At 39.8% G+C, this 20,599-nt stretch overlaps 1 protein-coding gene across 7 annotated transcripts in view; it reads right to left on the reverse strand.

Moving 5' to 3' along the window:
• Window positions 1-20,599, reverse strand: part of TLN2 (talin 2) — a 419,393-nt gene that overhangs the window by 217,703 nt on the left and 181,091 nt on the right. Inside the window, exon 1 of one of the 7 annotated variants that reach the window (XM_033107585.1) lies at window positions 7,829-7,845. The exons of the other annotated variants lie outside the window; for them this stretch is intronic. The gene's annotated coding sequence lies outside the window, so the exon portion shown is untranslated. Of the gene's footprint in view, window positions 1-7,828; window positions 7,846-20,599 lie in introns of those variants that run through there. 7 annotated transcript variants of the gene reach the window in all.

Below are 20,599 nucleotides of genomic sequence, written 5' to 3' on the forward strand. Positions count from 1 at the left end.
GTGGGTACATAATAATCAGAAAACATCAAAATAATAATGGTAAAATTCAAATCACCAGGTCATGCGTCAAATAAATGCAGACCAAAAAAAAAAAAAAAAAAAAAAAAATCATTAAATCTCTTTGTAATGTATCCCCAGGGAGTGGTAACAGAAACAAGAAATCCATGTCAAAACAAACCCAGCCTTGAACAGAGAGTGGCTGTTCAAGTACCTTCTTCTGTGATGAGAGTCTCCAAGTCTGTGGAATTCCTCCTCTGAGATACCTGCTCTTAGAACTAAGTTTCACCAGCCTGACTGTGTGGCTAGTAGCAAACAGTGGAAATGTACTGGGATGATCATATAAAAAGGTCCAGGGTCAAGTCCTCACTCAGCTCTAAAAATGTTTGGGTGGCCCTCCTCAAATTTCTTGCTCTCCATTAAACTCAGATCTTAAGATCCAGTCTTAAATTCAGGTCTGTTTTCTGGATCCCTTTTCTGGCACTACCTACATTGCCTGTCCTCTTCCCAAGTGATCAAGCCAACCTGGGAATAAGCAAAAACTAAGATTACGCGGTGCCATATTTGCACAGCTCTACCAATGGTTATGAAAGAGGTCCCATTGTATTATCAACTAGCTCTATTGGCTTAATTTTTTTCAATATCAATTAATGTAATCATTACAACAGACTAAAAAAAAAATCACACAATCATATCAACAGATACAAAAAAAGCATCATGTGTTGAAAATAATCCAATACCACCCATGATAGAAATTGTCAGTAACCTGGAATAGAGGAAAACTTCCCCAACTTGATAAAGGTTACCTACAAGAAGCTTACAACTAACATCATAAGGAATGGTGAAAACTTGAAGCTGTCCCACTAAGATCAGGTAAAAGGCAAGGATATCCCTTCTCACCACTTCTTTTCAACACTGCACTGGATGCCCTCACTAACACAATAAGACAAGAGACAGAAATAAATGGTATACATACTGGGAAGGAAGAAATAAAACTGTTTGCAAGTGACATGATACTCTATGTAGAAAGAATTGCAAAAACTCATAGACACAGACAATAGTTTAGTGGTTACCAGAGGCTAAGGGGTGTGGGAGGTGGGAGATGAGGGTAAGGGGGTCAAATATATGGTGATGGAAGGAGAACTGACTCTGGGTGGTGAGCACACAATGGGATTTATAGATGATGTAATACAGAATTGTACACCTGAAATCTATGTAATTTCATTAACAATTGTCACCCCAATAAATTAAAAAAAAAAAAAAAGAATTGGCAAGGAAAAAAAAACCATCCTAGAACAAATAAGTGATTATGTTACTTGGTTGCAGGACTCAAGTTTAATATACAAAAATTAATTACTTACCTATATAGCAACAATGAACAAATGGAATTTGAAATTAAAAACACAACACCATTTACATTATTAGCACTCCCCAAAATGGAATTCTTAGGTATAATCTAACAAAACATATACAAGATCTATATAAGAAAAACTACAAAACTTGGATACAAGAAATCAAAGAACTAAATAAATGGACAGATATTCCATGTTCAAGGACAGGAAAACTCAACACTGTCAAGATGTCAGTTCTTTCCAACTTGATCTATAGATTCAACGCAATCCCAATAAAAATCCCAGCAAGTTATTTTATGGTATCGACAAAGGGATTCTAAAGTTTATATAGAGTGGCAAAAGACCTGAACAGCCAATACAATATTGAAGGAGAACAAAGTTAGAGGACTGATGCTACCTGACTTAAAGCCTTACTATAATACTCCCATGTGCATCGCACCACAATGGCCATGGCATAGAAGCAAACTAAGTGTCCATTGATCGACAAATGGATAAAGAAAATGTGATATATATGCATATGTATACACACACACACACACACACAGGAATATTATTAAACCTGAAAAAAGAAGGAAATCCTGTCATTTGTGACAACATAGATGAACCAGGAGGACATTATGTGAAATGAAATAAGCTGGACAAAGAAAGACAAATACCACATGGAATCGCTTATATGAGGAATATTAAAAAAAAGAAAGAAAGAAAAAAGAAAAAACACAAATAGTAGCAAAGTGGTGGCCAGGGGCTAAGGAGTGGGGGAAATAGGGAGAGTTTGGTAAAATCGTACAAAATTTCAGTTATATGATGAATAAGGTCTGAGGATCTAATGTATAACATGGTGGCATAGTTGATAACACTGTATTGTATAATTGAAACTGAAATTGTAACTTAAAGATTCTTACCAAGAAAAAAAAAAAGTAAAGGAAGACATCTGTAAGGTGATGAGTGTGTTAATAACTTGGTAAGGGTCTCCTTTAACAGTATATACATATAGCAAATCACCACTTTGTACACTTTAAATATCTTACAATTTTATTTGTCAATTATATCTCAATAAAGCTGAACAAAAAGACTAACTATAAAAACGCAATAATCAAGACAGTGTGGTAGTGGCAAACGAATAGACAAATAGATCAGAGGAACAGAAGGGAGAGGGCTGAAATAGACCCCCACATATACAATCAACTGATCTTTGACGAAGGAGCAAAGGTAATACAATGGAGCAAAGATAGCCTCTGAACAAATGGTGCTGAAACAACTGAAACAACTAGAAAACTACATACAAAAAAATAAATCTGACACAGACCATACACCCTTCACAAAACTCAAAATGGCTCACAGACCTAAATATAAAATAAAACTGCTAGATGATAACATTGGAGAAAACCTAGATGACCTCCTTCAGTAGGGTAATGCCTTTTTAGATACAGCACCAAGGACAGGATACATGGAAGAATTTATTGATAAGCTGGACTCTAAAAAAGTTAAAACCTTCAGGTTTGTTAAAGACAATATCAAGAGAATAAAAGACAAGCCAGAGACTGGGAGAAAATATTTGCAAAAGACGTATCTGATAAAGGACTGTTATCCAAAATATAAAAATAACTCAACAACAGGAAAACGAACAACTTGATTAAAAAATGGACCAAAGGCCTTAACAGATACCTCACCAAAGAAGATATACAGATGGTAAATACACATATGAAAAGATGCACCCCCCCCAGCCACACACAAAAAAATGTCATCAGGGAAGTGTAAGTTAAAACAATGAGATAAACACATACCTATTAGAATAGCCCAAATCTGGAACACTGACAATACCAAATGCTGGCAAGCATGTGGAGTAACAGGAACTCTTATTTATTGCCAGTGGGAATGCAAAATGGTACAGCCACTTTGGAAGACAGTTTGGTAGTTTCTTACAAAACTAAATACCACTTATTCTTACAATACAATCCAGCAATCACACTGCTTGGTATTTACTCAAAGGAGCTGAAAATTTATATCCATATAAAAAACCTGCACATGGATGTTTACAGAAGCTTTATTCATAATTGCCAAAAACTTGAAAGCAACCAAGATGTACCTTCAGTAGGTGAAGAGGTTAATAAATTGTGGTTCATAGAGACAACGGATTATTCAGCACTAAAAAAAATGACTATCAAGATTTCTGGTCAAGATGGTGAACAGGTAAACGCTGTGCTTATCTCCTCTCATGACCACATCATTACAACTAAACTATAGAACAACCATCGAGAATCACCTGAAATCTAGTTGAACCGAAGCCCTTCTTTGTTTAGCTCTCCCACCTCCTACACAAGTGGCCACCATATCTGAATCTCCATCAAGCTGGCTAACACTGTTCATTCACCCTGCCTTGGTGATTCCCTGAGATCCCGCCCCACCCAACTTGTAGGCCCACCCAAGCCACTTCCAGTGGCTTTTCCATACAAATGGCCTATCACAAATCATTTTGCACTTTCCAAAAATCTCTCAAAGGTTCACAAAACCCAAACAAGCAGCATCTGGCTTTGGCATGTCCTGTACCTCTTGCTAAGCAGCCCTCAGCCTGGCTTTAGCAACAGCCAGCCTTGGTTGGCAGCTTGGCTTCTTGAGGCACCTCTACCTCCAGCATGGACAGCAGCCATCTGCATATTGTTTTGTGGATCATTCCAGGTGGCCATAGGCAGAGCACAGGCTGCAGCTGAACTTGGTCTGCAGTGGGTCCCCTCCTGGGAGGACATGTTCCTGGCATACCCAGTGGCCAGCTTTGGACTGAGCAGGAGCGTCACCTAGCCACCTCCAAGGACAACACACCCAAAGGGCAGACCAACAGGCACCAGAGCCCTGCTAAAGAGAATCCTGCTCTGTAGGGTCAGCTCCTGCATCACAACTCCTTCATGGCCATTCCTCACAACAAATCAGCCTGAGGGTCAATCCCTCCCACTGACATACAAACAGCATCAAGACTCAACTACAACAGGAGGGCACACAAAACTTACACAAGGGACACACTTGGAGTACCCCGCTCAGGTAACCAGGAAGACTTTGACACTGAGTCTCACAGCAAACCTACTACATAAGGCCACTCCACTCAGATCTGCCCACATAGCTGCCCTACCTAAGACATAGAAATAAACAGGAAGGCAGCCAAAATGGGGAAATAAAGAAAAATGTCCCAAATAAAAGAACAGAGCAAAGCTCTAGAAAAAGAACTGAACAAAATGGAGACAAGCAATCTGTCAGACACTGAGTTCCAAACACTGATTATAAGGATGCTCAATGATCTTAGGGAGAACTTCAATAATGAGAGGGGAAGCATAAAAATGGAGACAGAAAACATACAAAACAACCAGTCAGAATGGGGAGGCTGGATGGCTCAACTGGTTTGAACAAGGTTGCTGGTTCAATTCCCACATGGGATGGTGGGCTGTGCCCCGTGCAACTAAGATCGAAAACGGCGACTGGACTTGGAGCTGATCTGTGTCCTCCACAACTAGACTGAAGGACAACAACGTGACTTGGAGGTGATGGGTCCTGGAAAAACACACTGTTCCCCAATAAAATTAAAAAAAAAAACAGTCAGAAATAAAACAACAACTGAAATGAAGAGTTTTCTTATGAGCAAGAAGAAAAAATACCAACTGAACTATTCCTGATGGGTCTGAAATTACCTTCAATAATTGTAGAAATCCTGTGTTTTGAGCACTAGGGTAGAGTTCAGGGCTCTATGATTTTCAAATGACTTGCCAAGTAAAAAGGCGGCTTCATATATTAAGGGATACCACCTTAAACCCAACAAAATCAGATAAAAAGTTACTAGATGCCAGTAATATAGTCTGCACTCTGCTAGCCCCTAAAGTATATAGTATAAGTACACATAAGACATGGTCCCTAATTTTAAGGGCTAATGTACTAGCTTAGGATATAAGGCTGGTTTCCCAGGAAACCATTCCATCTCAAATAGTAAAGTAGTTCAATCATAAAGTCTTTTTAAAAAGTCAAATCTCTTTTAGGAGACGTATCTTATATGCTGCAGCCAACAGGGCTAATGAAATGTTCAAACAGGGGTACAAGCCTCTTGTGACATTAGGTTTGATTTTATGGTGTTGTTAATGACCATTATGGCAACACTTTTTATGTATGTTATGCAATGGCCCACTTCAGAAAATAAACAAAAATTTCCTGACTTCAAAGACAGAGATAGAACAGATTTTCTAAATTAAGAAAGCTGGGAAGAATGTACGGAAATGCTCTATGCAGCCTCAAGTACTTTTAGAATGTTCATGTATTTTCTAAGGGATTTTAGTCAAGGCTTAAATGGATTAGAACTCAGTTTTAACTGCTGCCAAGGTTTTTATTTTTTAATTGTTCGATTACATTTTATTGGGTCCTCCAAACACTACAAAAGTGGATAAACACAAAATGTACTCAAAAACATATTTAGAAAGATGTGGACAGATGAGTAGAAAAATATGAAAATTCTGTCTATCCATTATTCTCAAGGGAATCAACATTTCACTAAGACCTGCTCTAAGCCAAGCTGCAATCAAAATAAAACTGCTGCCTTCAGAGAACTCATGGACTAGCCCCACACAAGAAACTACCTTATAATGTCAGGAAAACTTCACAAGATGCCTATTTGGGTGAAGAAACACGAAACTAATAGCTATCAACAGAGAAAGGAAGGCCAAAAATATGAAGCTTCAAAAACAAAAATCACAGCTGGTAACACCGAGATAGCTCCTAAAGGTCAGCTCAGGGTTATATTATGTGCCAGGCATACAACGTTTATCCCATTTATCCATCCAGGGACCACATAAATTTGGTGACACCAAGGAAGTGGGGGAGCCTTAGATGAGGTCTACCTAAGTTTGGGTTCACCATCAAAATTATAAAAAATGCAAAAACTGAGAGTTATACCACCAAATAGGTAAGTCACGAGGATTGTCTGGGAAAACCTTGCAGGTTATTCAGAGCAGGGAATTCCTGAAGCAAAGCAAAGTATAGTGAAATGCAATTATTTTATGACTGATTCCCTTAAGGCCATCAGGACTCTATTGATTCTATAAACAATAAGCAACCTTCTGCTCTAGTGTTTGGTCTTATGAGTAGACTAGCCTCCCTCAAGTAGAAACTCCTCTTAAGAGCTCTCCCTGAAATAGCAGACCTATCTGTCATTTAATATGTCTACTTAACTAAGTGTCTACTTACCAACACTGAATAAAGCTTTATGGAATGGAGATTCCATATCCAGTTTACATTGGCTACTGAACTTTTCCCCCATGCTTGGCAAACAGGAACATCCAATGCTTACTCTAATCCTAGATCTTAATTATTAGGATCAATTATGAAGACTTACTATCCAGACCTTTGAAAAATATATTTTTTTTAGGACAGACTTAGAGGAAGTATATGGTCTCTACTATAACTCGTACATACTTAGAATAAATCCATTTAATTCAACAAATACTTATTTAAGGTCTACTGTATACTATGCTTTAAGTATTATTTCAACTTTTGTGCTTGTTTTAATGGCATTGTCTAATCGGGATTTTTGTTTATACAAGGCACTCCAGGATGACTAGGCAGTAAAACCTGAATCTGTTGCTTTAAAAGGCCAAGGAAGCCTCAGTGGGTATATGAATAGTTTCAAAACTACAACCACTTTAGCTTCACACAAGAATCATACAGTGAATTATTAGTAAAAGAGAAAGAAAATTAATCCTCTCCTTGTACCAAGATTAAGTAACTACAACATGAGATTTATTAATCATTGTTAATCTTAAATTTCTCAGTGTAAAGAGTCTTAGTATGTTAATACAATTATGAAATTCTGATTTCTATATCAGTGCTGTAGAAAAAGAGACTGTTCGCTTTCCATGCTGATAGTTCATGTGTGATTTCACCCTTTTTGTAATGTTCTCTATTGAAAACCAAAGTCACAACACAATCAGAATCTTAATGTATCGAAGTCCAATGCTAAATACGTTAAAATTCTATAAGACACAAAACACAAGAAACAACTCAATCTCTACCTGGAAAGGACTGAGAGGGGAATACAAGCAGGCAGAAAATTGCCTAATAAAAATCATTCATTCTGGAAGTTTTAACAAGATGCTTTCTTAAAGAACAAAAACTTGGGGAAATTAGAAAGATAAAAAAAACCTAATATACTTGACAATGATAATGTAACAGCATTATAACCAAATTTTAAAACTCAAATAGAGGTAATTTAGTAGAGGTAAGAGATAAAATCCTTGGCATGCATTCAGCATGGCTGTTTCTATTTTTAAAAAATGTCTTTGACAAACAGCAGTTCAGTTTCAGTGTTTGCCTCTACAAAGCACGAAATCAATGTTTTACAATATGATTCTATACACGGCAAGCCTTTTCACTTATTTCAAAAACAACTGCAATTATTAAATAACACTATTCTATGAACACAAGGTAAAAGCAGCAATGAAGACTTTGCTTACCCAATTCCCTCCTTGACTTGTTCCTAAAATTCACGAACTTCCTCCCCATCAGGAGGGACAAAGAAACGGCACAACAGAAATAGCATACCTATAAATTCTCCTCATGATGAAAGCAACTGAGGTATTTGGGGTACAACTCCACCCTACTAAAAGGCAGAGTGATACAGAAAATGTAGCATCTAGCCTTCCTTTCTGCATATCCAAGAGGATGGATCATCCCCTTAAGAATTCTCTTTTGCCAAGAAAGAAAATGGTCTAACTACTAGAACTGCATTAGCCTTCGGTGATAATGAAATTTTAAAAGGCATGTGTAATAAAGGCGTGGCTAGCCTAAGCCAGCATGAAGCAAGATGTTTCTTGCTTCTTTCACCACCAGCACTTACCTCCGTCCCTCCTTTCAACCCTCACAAGAAGCCCACAATCCTATTTTAGTAGGGCAGAGTTTAAAACACTTATGTGAATATAATTGAGTATCTGCCCAGAGGAAAAACGTTGGTATTCGTCCTCGTGCTAAAACTAATCCCGTGCTCCTCAAGCTTTCTCCCCTCTTTGTCCACCAGGAGCAAACGTGATTCATGACATCTTTAGTTTCAACGATATGTCAACATCGCAACAGCGGCCACAGATACTTGATCCAACTAAACGCTCTCATTTGTAACTTCCCTTGTAGCAATGCACGGGCCTCTAGGAGCTGTGTTGTCCTTGGACAAGGCATTTATCATCGAAGTCTCACTTTCCTCTGGTGTAAAATAAGTGGTGAGGACCAGGTGACCTCAGAGTGGCCTGCCAGCATCCAATGCCATATATATCTGGGTATACGTCCTTGCTGTTGGCTTGTCCATAGCAAGGAGAAAGCTAACTCCAGTCTCGGGTTCTTGAGTTCAGTTGTCTCAAGGGGTTCAGGACTTTAGATTTAGGGAAGAAACTAATCAAGGGCAGTAGTGAGCGTGGCCAGTTATTTCCCACACTGCAGTCAACAGTGATTTGGCCTGCCTGGGCCTTTGACTGCAAACTTCCAGGAGATGAGGGAACCATCTTGGCAGATGCCAATAAGCTATTTATGTTGTTATTCTAGCAAAGTGGACTTTAAACACCTATTTTGTTTTGTTTGTTCAAATGAATGAAAAGCTAAAAAAAAATTATAGTTTGTATTGTCCTCAGCCACAGAGAACACAATTCTAGCAGATGCTAGATAGAACTGTTGCCCTGAAAACTTATTTGAGTGTCACCCATTTTGAAAGCCTCAAATGTATGACCAGTCCCTGTTAAAATGTCTGCTATGTACTTATATGTGCTAATGCCTCACCTGTACTCTTATATGTGCTATTATCCCGAATGCTTGAAAACCATTAGAATGCATGGTTTGAAGTCAAGGGCTGCAGGAAGACACATGCTCTCAAACTCGTCCTCCGTCAAGTGGGAGGCTGTGGCATGGGCCCTACTGTTCAGGACAGAATGCGAATGGATGTCACAGGGAACTCAGGCCTACCCTCCCCATAGCCTTCTTCTCCCCTGCCTCCCTCTACAACACATTCACACACGCGTGGCCTACAATCCTTTCTCTGGCATCCCTTCCCATCCGCCCACTCAGATCTCTGCTGTCTCCAGCAAATGACATCATGAAAGCCCAGTCTGAATGTTGGGCTGGCGACACGGAAGCCCAGACTGGCTGGATTTGAAAGAAACTTGTATGCTTTAAAAAGACAGGTGGCGTCATTTAAAATTCCTCCCTGTCCATCAGCTTCAGTCTGTGCTCCCCCACCACCCCTGAAACATATGCTGTGGGTGCCTGTCCTCTCCCTGCCCTTGCAGGGTGCAGGAGCCTACTGTTCCCAGCAGCTGCAGGCTTCCTCGGGGCTCTCCAGCAGCACTGCACTCTAACAGAATAGATGCTGAAACCTCGAAAACTAACTCATGGCAAAAGGCATTTCCTCAGATTCCTTGCCGTAACCACCGCCTATGCCCTCCTACCTTCAATGCAATTACATGGATGAATAATTAGGTCTCTGACAGTGAAAAATCCTCAGCTTACACTGCAGCCACCAAAGCCTGACCAAGCCCCAGTGCAGGGGCGCAGCTATAGGCCCGCGTTCTGAAAAGTTCCAGTTGGGATCAGGGTGACTCCACCTTGGAAAAGGTCTCCTAACGGTTCATTTAGGCACGAACAACCAGGAAAGTAGGTCAGGGACGTGAGTCCTAGTCTGAAGGAAGATCTGCACATTTGCTAGGAAAAAACCTAAGCCCCACAGTTCTGCGTGGATTTCAGATGTGGGCAATGACATTTGTGGGTGGGTCCTGCTGTGCTGGGCCCCACTGCTATGCCCGCATCAGACTTGATGACCAGCACGATTGCAAGACCAACTCCTGCATCTTCCAGTGGTCCCCAAAGCCCAACAATACTCTCCTCAGGCGGGAAAAATAAACAACAACAACAACAAAACCCAAACAAACCAAAAAACCCGAAGCAATCTAAGATGTTGTTGGTATAAGATGCTTTCAGGTCACCATGCTCCAGGGGTCCAAGGCAAAAGTCTCTGATTAAGATGGGCTTCATCTTTCTTAGTTGCATTGTTTTTTCTTATTTGGTCAGTAGATGTCACATTAATGTGATGTGTTTAGTCTTTAAACTTACCTTTTAATCAAGTCCTCTTCTTGCCTTTACTCCCATCAAGTGCTTATGTACATAATAGCACACACATACCCCACTCCCCCCACACACATTTTTGACATTACACTCAGGACTGCTGAGAAATTAAGTCAGCACTCAAGTGCTTTAAGACAATTTGACAAAGCAGCAGAGAAAAACTGTCAAAGCTTATCCATTGCTCCTGTCTCCACTTTTCCCTCTTAACTGATATTTTCTTTCCTCTCTGCCTCCATAAAAGAAAGGCACATGCCTTTCAACAGCCCGATTTGAGACAAAGCTACAAAACAGCCCGCTCACTCACATGTCCTATCCAACTTGAGACCTTCCCATTTCAAGCCCTTCCTGGGCCAAAACTCCACCCATCTGTGGAGACACAGAAAGGATGAGCTTTAGAAAGGCAGAGGTGGCTTATGCTATCAGGTGAGAGGAAGGAACTTTCTGCAGTGTCACAATAACTTTCAAATTCATCAGAAAAGGAGCATTGGAAGTCGTTTAAGGCCAATTTAATTTTTTCAAGCATGGGAACAAATATGGAACTCTGTAACCATAACCAAAAAGAACACAAAGCTGCAGGTCAAACGGTGTGAATCTTCCTGGATCTAATGGAGATTAAGAGTTAAATTGGCCATTGCAAACCAATACTGATATTTTTTTTTCCGAGTGGAATACAAAATTCACATGCAGCCATGTGATGAAACCGCTTGCAGCCGGGCCCCTAAAGTACACACACCTGCCCCTGAGGTATCAGATCCATCATTCTCCGAAATCCTGGATCTCAGCCATCAGTTGACAAGATGAAAATTATAATAATAACCCAAATAAGGTGAATAGCCAAATAAGGGCAGGTTTCACATTAGTGGTGAACTTGGGGGGTCACTGTTTAATAGAATGACAAATCAACATATCTTCAAAAAACAAAACAAAACAAAAAAATTGCACCTGCCCTTCCCTCACATTTGGCTCTCTTACCGGCCTTATTCTCACTCCCAAATTCAACATGAACTCAAAAGAAAACGCAAAAACTAAAAGTTCCAGTCTAATGAAAAACTTCCTAACGACGACAGTCAACTTACAAGAAACAAAGGATTAGCAGAAAATGCATGTTCTGAATTTTTGCCCCATAACTTTAGCAGTAACCCCAGAACAGACTGTTTACATCAAATGGTGAGCTCAGTTGGTGCTGGCACGGATTAGCTATGATTTACAAACTTAAGATACCTTTACTTTCCATAAAGGTCTAATATTTCACATATGAACCACAGAGTGAACTTACAACTGTTACCTTAGCAACAGTCAGCTAAAGCTCGTTCACAAATTTACACTTGGTTTGGGTAAAATGGAACCATCACTAGACCACTGGGTGATCTGTAGGAGAGATGCTAACTTTTCCTTGGATGTATGTGCTACGAGATTTTCAATGAAAATAGAACAGATGAGTTTCCACACGTATTCAAACCAACAGCTCCCTTCATGCTCCGTCCTGGAAATCATCTGGAAAATAATTCTAACGTGCTTTAAGTATTTACCTATACTCACTTGGTTTGGGATAGCTTGTTCCAAAGACTTTTGCTTCCATTGGTATGGCAATGTTCGATTCTTTTCCACGGCAGCACAAGTTTATCAGCAGAGGGCTTAGTTAAAACCTCCACTGCCCAGTCAAAGAGTCACTCTGTAGGGATATTAAGTAAAGCAAATCCACTTAGTGACTGCACCGTGAGGAGAGGCCATATTGATCATCCTGATTAGTCCTGTCAGCTGGAGTAAGAAAGACTGGCTGGCGCTCAGGGCCAGCTGTGCAGGGTACACAGACAGAGACAATGGGCAACATCGACGGCCTCCGAGCAATTGGTCTGGGCAGTGATGGATGCTTTGTGGACAGCTTATGGGTTATTAAGGATACAGAACTGGCCCGAGACAAACCTAAACTCCATCTCCTATTATGAAGATAAAGTTGGATTGTTCATGATACAGTGCAGGACTAGGGAAGCTTTTGTCTTATCACTGACACAGGCCAAAAAAATAACTACATTTGCATATTCAATAAGAAAAGACAACTCAGTGAGCATGTGTAAGATGAAGACTGCAAAACATCAGTCTGCTTTTTAAAATAAGAACAGGATATATAAAGTTCTTCAGTAAACAAAAACTATTTAATTCTATGTTATTTAATCTATATTATGAATCACATTGCTTAAGGGGAGCAAGAGGAGCCATGGCTTTCCCTGCTTCCCCTTCGTGCATATCAAAGGGCTTCATAGATTAGGGAAGGACATCATACTCCAGCCCTCACCCTACAGACTGAACTGAATGGAGACTGGATGCTGGGTATCTCACCCTCACACGCCACCATCCCTCCAGACCAGAAAGAGTCCTTCCAAAGTTGCAATTAAATGTTTGAAATCAGGAATCGTCAGGAAAAACAATTCCCTATATCTACAGGCAGACAGACACACACTCTCAGTCACTCACACCCTTCCCCATTTCTTTCCCTCTGTGCTACTAATGACTTAATTATATAACCTGGAGTGAATCATTTTAACTTTCTGATCCTCACGTTCCAAACTAAGACTACCAATCATTTCCACATTAAGAATATCAATGCCTACAGATCATAGGAACACTGATCTAATGAAAAACTTTCTAACAATGACAGTCAACTTGCAAAGAAACAAAGGATTAGAAGAAAATGCATGTTTTTCTAAATTGAGTAAGTCGTGCCTGGAAGGGTTCATGTCCAAAAGATGTTCTTGCCGGACCCTGTGCTCCCCCCCCAACTCCAGCGCTCAGTCCTATCGGACAAAGAAAAGTCCAGGGGCTCATGTACATTGCCACCTGGGAAGGATAACAGAACATGGTTTCTTCTGGACACCGACAAGGTTTTCCTGAATGTGCACGCATGACATCTAACGCTAGCAGAACTACTCTCCAATCCAAATTGGCTTCATGTGCTGAGCAAGCCCATCTGTGCTGAGAGGGGCCCTTGGTAGAATTAGCTAGAAATTCTGTGTGCAGAAACCTCCAAATTTTGCTCTTCCTTTTTTAGCATATGATAATGGAAGCATAAGGTTCTATTATACTGGGCCGATTTCTCTGTGGTCAGAGAGATCTTCACAGCAAATGAGAAGGCTCCTGATCCAAGAAATCTAGCCAAAGTACACCCTGTTGAAGTGCAAAACTGCAGGAGCTCATTAACATTTCTCCACCATTTAAACGCCTAAACCACCACTTCAGGTGAACACATTACTGCTGCATAGTTGGGTTTCACAGCATGAGAAACTGAACTACTTTAGGCTCCCAATATATATTAGAGAACACAGGAGTCCCCCCCCCTTATCCACGGGGATATGTTTCAAGACCCCCCAGGAGATGCCTGAAACTGCAGACACCAGTAGTATCAAACCCTATATATATTACGTTTTTTCCTATATATACAGACCTATGATAAAGTTTAATTTATATTTGAGGCACAGTAAGATGAACAATAACTAATAATAAAATGGAACAGCTATAACAATATACTATAATAAAAGTTACACAAATATGGTCTCTCTCTAGCTGATCTGATAACAGAGTCAGCTACTCAGGGACTAACTGGCGGGGAGAATATATAGGGTGAATACGTTGGACAAAAGGATGCTGCATGTCCTGGGCGGGAGGGAGCAGGATGGTGCGAAATTTCACCCCACTCCTCAGAACGGCGTGCAATTTAAAACTTACCAATTATTTCTGGAATTTTCCATTTAATATTTTCAGTCCATGGTTGACCATGGGTAAACTGAAACCTCAAAAAAAAAACAAAGCAAAACCATGGATAAGGGGGTACTACTGCATGGTTCTGGGGGGATACAGGGAAGTTGAATCAATCTTAAGATACTGTATTTTTTATCTCTGGAAATAATTTTGGAAATGATTTATTTCGAAATTTGGAAGTTTCGGCGATTTTGGAAATGACCAAACGCGTCATTTCCCCCTTTAAGGACACCACTTTCCTTGCATTCAGTAACTGTACCGGCTTTCCTTTCTCCTCATCCTAATAGTATGGGGGAGTACACGGTGCCCCAAATGCTGTTTCCCACTGAACAGTCAAAGGATGCAGCTGCACAGCGTTATCCTGCAACCGTCACAGTATTTTCAACTTGTTTGTGGACACGTGAACCTTAGTCCTTGAGAAAATAAATAGGTAAAAGACACAATCAATTCCGTAAGTCCCAAGGTGCTACACCAAGCAAGTTTAAGGAATCTGAGAATTCACTTTGATGAAACAACAAAGGCAACAGGCACCTATCTCCACAGACCACTTCCAAAAGGTTAAGATTAAAAAGGCCACGGAAGCTCCTTCAAATGGCACAGGATTCTGGTCAATTGCCTTTTATAATATATTGACCAAATTAAAATGGAAGGTTCGCCAGACATAGGAGCTTCTTGCCTACAGAATGTTTTCCTGCATTGATGATAAACACTGGAGTTTAAAACCTTGCTGAACTCAGAGCACCTCAAGCTGAAGGTCAATAAGAAATTGACCTTTAATCTCTACCCTTTTGTATTGGTTGTTGTATTATTTCCCTAGAGCTGCCATTAAACAAACAAACAAACTACCACACAATGGGTGTCTTAAAACAACAGGAACTTATTTTCCCACAGCTATAGAAGCCAGAAGTCTGGAATCCAGAGCTGCTGGTGGGTCACACTCCCCGTGAAGCCTCTAAGGGAGAATCAGCCCTTGTCTCTCTGAGCTTTCTGGGGGCTCCGTCTTCATATGGCTGTCTTCTCTGTGTGCCTCTGTGTCCTCTCCTCCTTTTATAAGGACACCAGGCGTCAAGTTAATCTAGTATGATCTCATCTCCATCCTTAAGTAATTGCATCTGCAAAGACTATTTCTAAATAAGGGCACATTCTGTGGTTTCATGTAGACATGCATTTGGAGGGGACACTGGTCAACCCACTACAGCTATTAATGAAAAGTCAAGTTGAACTCTTATGGCAACAATTACCTGGATATAAAAATGTGTTCTGTAGAAATAGGAAAACATAGATTATACTATACATAGCCATCATAACAGGATAGCGGGCATGTGAGTGACCTTACATGAAGAGACAGACTGAAGATGAGCTAAGAAAAGCCACAATTCTGAGAAAGACCACACCAGCAGCTTCCCCACTTCTCTCTTACCCGTCTCTAAAGGAACAGAGCTGTGTTCACAGAGCCAAACATAAAAATTAAATGACATTTTTCAGGAAAAACACACAGCACTACCTCCCTCCTTACACCTCCAAATTAAGAAAGATTTATAGACAACACATACCACATTTTTACCTAGACTCACTGCCACGCTCCATTAAAAATTAAACATTTCAGCATCCAGGCAACATAACCTAAACTGAGAACAGAAAACAGGACATAGTCCACAGCGAGAAATGCTAATTTGCTTTCCCAAGTTATTCTGCAAAAATTAAAAGAACAACTGTTCAATCCTATAAACCAGTTTATACACCACACACTTAAGTGGTAGGGTTACTAGCAACTCCAGAAGGAAAACCATTTTAACAATATTTGTTTTCTAACTGAAACTTGCTTCTGTACACATACATCTAGGAAAGGTTTTCAACATCTTCACAATATTTCATTCTAAACACTAACACATCAGGAGAAACATTTCTGCTCCAGAAAACCCTTACACATCTGCAAGTTCTCTAGGCTTGAGGAACAGCCATCTTCATAATAACGATAGATGTTTGCAAGAAGGAAACTGTGTTGAATGTGTAACTCACCCAGCTGGCCGGCTCTCTCTTCTCGCTCCCCTAGGCAGACGGAGACGGAAGCTCCCTCACACATTAGTCGTGACAAGCAGCACACACACAGCCCAGCACACTGCACTTCAGTGGAAGTCTATGCCTCAGTGAGAACCTCCCCATGACACACAGAAGCGTTACACAGATGCGTTTTCACAACCAGTTCACCAGGGTCTCATCCACGCCCTTTGACCTGGAGCTCCTGCTGAGTCTTCTGTCCACATTAGTGGTCCACCGTCTCAGTTATTAACTCACAGTGACAGGCTCCTGTGCCCACTGTCCTGCCTTTCTATCATGGGGACAGTGAGGCAGAGTGGGGAGTAGGAAGAATGAAAAACATTTTTTCAAATCTTGGACCAGAAAATAGTGACGTTGGACATAGTCCCATCAGAGTATCTAAACAAAATGTGGATGAAGGAAGTGGAGGAAACTTTCAAGTTAAGTTTCAAATTAAATGGAACTCTGTAAAAATGTTTCCCAAGGTCTTGGGCGACTATGACCCATCTCACGTCTCCTGAAGAAGCGAAAAGTCTATCTGAAGAATTACCTGAGAGATGAATCAGCTTGGGGAACTTGACCTCTTTCAAGATTTTCCTTTCTTTTCAGAAAAGACTTTTCATCTGGAAGACTCCAAACTTTGTTCCTCGTCTCCTCTTTAAATGCTGCAGGATATGTTTCCTCTAACTAGTAGAAGGTATAAATTCCTTCCTTTCCATCTTCAGCACTAAAATCTTTCCCCTGCTCTATACATTTGATTGAGAAGTTCCAGAAAACTAAAATGAACAGAAACCCCCTTGGGGAGCCATTCAGTGTGACAGACACGTCAAAGAGGCAGGGGGTTCAGCAGTCAGAGGTACAAGGTAACAGCTAGGCCTGTGGCCATGTCAGGGAGCCGCTCTGCTCCAGGTGTGACAGCCCACACAGGGCTGCTCACAGAGGCATGACGAGGTCAGTGACCAGCGCATCCCCCTGCTTCTGTTATAGTCCTCTTTCTTCTTTCCTCAAGGATGCTAATAGTTCTTTATAAATGCGAAGTGGATAAGTGGGTACCTCTGCATTTTAGATCATGGAGGTGAAATGCTAACGTCACTTAGCCAGAGGAGAGGGCAGCCTGAGAAGCCAAAACCAGGAAGTGATCAACAAGAGGAGAACAAGGGAGGGCTCCAGAGGGAGAACAGGCCAAGCAAGGATGGGCTGCAAGTCACTGCGGTCATCTTCAGACAGTCTCTAGAGGAACCCATAACACACAGGTGACAAAAGGATTTGACCTGGCTAACTTCTGCCTTCTGCTCAGACACATTTCAGTTGCTGTACATTTTTCTCCAAATGCATACAGCTGAGGGGCTGAAAATAAAGCAGCTGACGCCCCTCCTGATAATACATGTGCACTGTGATTTATAAATTGGCCATCCAAACAATCAGCCTGGTGAAGCCTTGCATTCAACTCCAAACTCCAATAGGACATCTTAGGGACATGTGGTACTGCATGGCACTAACTCCTTTTCTCAGCAGTTAGAAACCCCACTTGAAGATGCACTTTCCAGTGACACTTCTACTCTGCAGCAGCCAGTCAGATGGCAGGGATCACACAGGTCACGGGAACTGCTCTTCTGAAAAAGTATTATTACCCATCAAGTGCTTTCTAAGAAAATGAAATTAATGACACGACTCAGACTAAATGAAAAAACAATAGCAAAAAACACTTTTTTTTTTAATAAAGGTTGAGTATAATGATGTTAAGAATTCTAAGACAAATGTTCAAGTGAGACAGCAAAGGCCCTCCAGCTCACACGAGAGTCCCAGTGAAATTACCCAAGAAGATGAAAACTAGGGAGAAACTTAAAACATCCCTAGAAGCCTGGGCTACATCCCAACTAGAAATAGTTGTTTCAGAAGAAAATATATTGAAAATAGTAGAGAAAATGTTACAAAAAAAAGAGCAAATTTACTCATCAGACAGTAAAACCAACAATAAAACTAAAATGAGTATATCTTCATGCTGGTATGAGACAAAGAGATAAATGAAACAGACATGATATCTAGTACATATATGATGTTCATATGTGATAAAAAAGTTTCATCAAAACTCCATGGGGAAATGAAAGAATATTCAAAAAGTGGTGCTGGGCAAATTGTTTCAGGAAAAAAATTAAGTTAGATCACACTTCCTACCACATGCCACAATAAAACTTATTATAAAAGTAAAATCATAATACAGTAACTTTTATGCAATTTACCTGAGTCAGGTTGTGAAATGTCTTTCTAAGTAAAGACAATGCAAGAGCAGAAATCACAGAGACTTCATAATATAAAAAATTAAAATGTTGTTAAGTCAGAAGATAAGCAGTGGACTTCTCAAATATATCTGCCGCATATGAAGAAGTTACTACCTACCAGAGAGATACTAGCCAGAGCTAAAAAAGAATCAAGAAAATAGAGTATCCGCATACAAAATGCTTGTACAAACAAACAACAAATTTTTCACAAAAGAATACAAATAGCAAGGAAATGAAAAGGAAAAAAGTTACTCTTCAATAACATCTTTAAAATACAAATCCAAATACGTCACTCTCATCATATTAGCAGGGATCTGAACACTCATCATTTTGGCAAGAAACACAGTGAAACATACATTTCCCTCCATAGGAAGTACAATTTTTTTAGCAGTGAATATGGCACAAGGGTCTTAAATATGGTCATGCTCTTTAGACTTACAATTTCAATTCCAAGAGTCTGTTGAAAGGAAATAATTAGAAATAAGTATTTATGTTTGAGGACATTCATCACTGCCTTTTTCATGAGCAGGATACAAAGTAATAAACTACAGACAGATGTGCACATAAAAGACTCAAAGAAAATGCACATAATCATTAGTGAATTTTATTATCTTTAAATTCTGGCTTTCTGGCTTTCTAAATGACTTATACTTTGCTGCGTTTCAATTCCCTACAACGTACTTATACCATAGATGGTCTCCACCTCTTCTTACCCCACTTGCCAAATTAAAAGTGACCCTTCAGTGGGTGGGCTACACCCATCACGGACTGGTATGCCTACTACAGTCGGTTTGTGCTTAAACCTGTCGAAGCCAGTTGTACTGGTTATGTATTTATATATCTAAATATGATATGGACCAACAAAATATAAGCACAAAAAGAACTGCTGTTTCAAGAAAAACTCAGTAGAATGCTTTGGTGAATAGCTAAAAAAGAAAACGGCTGCCAAGTGTGGTGAGGTCCAGATAACTGTCAATGAATTGGGAGAATTTGTTTTTAAATATAAAAGCGATCTATACTCACATTACTTCTCAAATATATTTTAAAGTCAGAGTCTATTTTAAAAACCCCAAACTGGAAATTATAGATCCCACAGCATGGGAATGACTCATGATGGAAAGACGCTGCCTAACTCTAATTATACTCACCATCAGAGAAGTCTGTTAAAGATATGTATTCATATGTATACATATATATATATACACAAACATATATATGTATATATATATATATATATATATATATATATATATATATATATATATATTTAACTTTTATTTATTTTAAGTGTGTTTTTCCAGGACCCATCAGCTCCAAGTCAAGTAGTTGTTTCAATGTAGTTGTGGGGGGCACAGCTCACAGTGGCCCATGCGGTGATCAAACCAGCAACCTCGGTGTTGGAAGCATTTCACTCTAACCAACTGAGCTAACAGGCCGCCCCTAAAGATACATGTATATTTTAAGTCAAAATTTAAACATGTGTGTTTTAAGTTAAAACTTTTTACGATCCTCAGTTTTAACTGACTCTTTTGACAAACTAATTACAAGGCTAATTAAACTAAATCTGACAAACTAATTTTAAGTCTGGTCATGTCAAATCAGGTGGCTTCCTTTGCATTCCTTTTACAACGGAGGAGAAAATGTTCTTTTGAACAGAACGTCAATTGGTCTTTGGGTGGAGAGAAGGAAAGGCGAGAGAGAGCAAAAAAACTAGAAAAAAAGGCTCTTTAGATTTCCAAGTAGCAAAACTGAAAGCCTGTACAGGACATTTTAGAATATTTGGATGCTGTAATTGCTAATTATAAGGTTAGTACAATAATGCAAATGCCTCTGTCACAGATGACTTAAGACAGAAAAGTCATTAACTCAAATTTTCTTGGGCATATTGTTCCAAAAAATTTCAATAAAGCACTACAAATTCCAAAAGAAAACAGAACAGCTAAGAAACACTTTAGCAAGTGTTCAAGGTGGCTGATGCGTGTCATGCTGTAACAACAGAGCGAATGTATTGGTTTTTGGCTACAGTAGGCCCAGTTTTTAAAAACATTTTTATTAGGC

The sequence above is a fragment of the Rhinolophus ferrumequinum genome, chromosome 6, assembly GCF_004115265.2.
Source record: "Rhinolophus ferrumequinum isolate MPI-CBG mRhiFer1 chromosome 6, mRhiFer1_v1.p, whole genome shotgun sequence".
In the NCBI taxonomy this organism is placed as follows: Eukaryota; Metazoa; Chordata; class Mammalia; order Chiroptera; family Rhinolophidae; genus Rhinolophus; species Rhinolophus ferrumequinum.